We start from the raw sequence: 1,066 nt of genomic DNA, 5'->3' as shown, positions 1-1,066 counted from the left end.
ATGACCCATCTAAAATCTCATACAGAGACATAAATAAAATTATATTTCATTCAATCGTAACCTCACAGGTATGCTCTTTAAGAAAAAAAACAAAAACAAAAAAAAAAAGGTAAATAATGACAACAATTAATGGCAGAATGACACAAACACAAATTTCCGTTATGTTTTATTTAGTTTTTAGTAAATACAAAGGTGATGTTGACAATTGTAACTTAAGGCAACGTCCGCTCCGAGACCGCAACGCGACCACCGCCTCAACTGCACAAAACGCTTCCACTACAAGAGAAAGCGACAGCCGCGCGGCGATTCCACCACTTGCCGCGTCCAGTGTGAAAGGGCCTTAAGGCATCGTTTCGCTTCAGAAGGCCTTTATTAACACCCTGGAGCCGTGTGGAGTAGTTTTATGATGGATGTATGCACTTTTTTCGGCTTCAAAAACAGGGGCTCCATTCACTGCCATTAAACAGCTTGGAAGAGCAAGGACAGTTTTTAATAAAACTCCGATTGGATTCGTCTGAAAGAGGAATGTCAGATACGCCTAGGATGCCCTGAGGGTGAGTAAATCATGGGCTAATTTTCATTTTTGGGTGAACTATCCCTTTAATAATTCACTGGAATGCACGAAGAATCTCTCGTTTTTCTCTTCAAATCCTCACTTCTCTTTTCACAGGTAAATACAATTTATTATCTGTCAAAATTATGGAAATCACTTTGAAGTAGTATCACGCAATGCTGAAGTTAATGAACATGTTTGATTAAGGCAACGTATGTTACATAATACAGATATATATTACTACAGTGATATTTCACCTGTCCATTATTGCTGTGGAAAGAATCGCGCTTTTGGTCTTATTCATGGTCTGTTGAAAGTACATTGTAGGGGTGCTCCGATCAGGGTTTTTGAGGCCGATCACCGATCACAGAAAGCAGTATCTGCTGATCCGATCACTGATACCGATCTTTTTAAAGCCTTCTTTTAATCATTTATAACCATTTATAGTGATACTCCAATCAGGATTTTTAGACATTTATTCAGGGCCTGAATTTCATTTTTGAAAATGGGGGG

The 1,066-nt window shown here is 38.6% G+C and overlaps 1 protein-coding gene across 1 annotated transcript in view; it reads left to right on the top strand.

Moving 5' to 3' along the window:
- The window catches only part of LOC107726380 (V-type proton ATPase 116 kDa subunit a-like), a 22,855-nt gene that overhangs the window by 4,575 nt on the left and 17,214 nt on the right, over positions 1–1,066 (top strand). The gene's annotated exons all lie outside the window — the stretch shown is intronic.

The sequence above is a fragment of the Sinocyclocheilus rhinocerous genome, unplaced genomic scaffold, assembly GCF_001515625.1.
Source record: "Sinocyclocheilus rhinocerous isolate Xijiao unplaced genomic scaffold, SAMN03320098_v1.1 scaffold2050, whole genome shotgun sequence".
NCBI lineage: Eukaryota > Metazoa > Chordata > Actinopteri > Cypriniformes > Cyprinidae > Sinocyclocheilus > Sinocyclocheilus rhinocerous.
The sequence above is the reverse complement of the archived record's forward strand: the minus strand, read 5'-3'. Positions and strand labels throughout refer to the sequence as shown.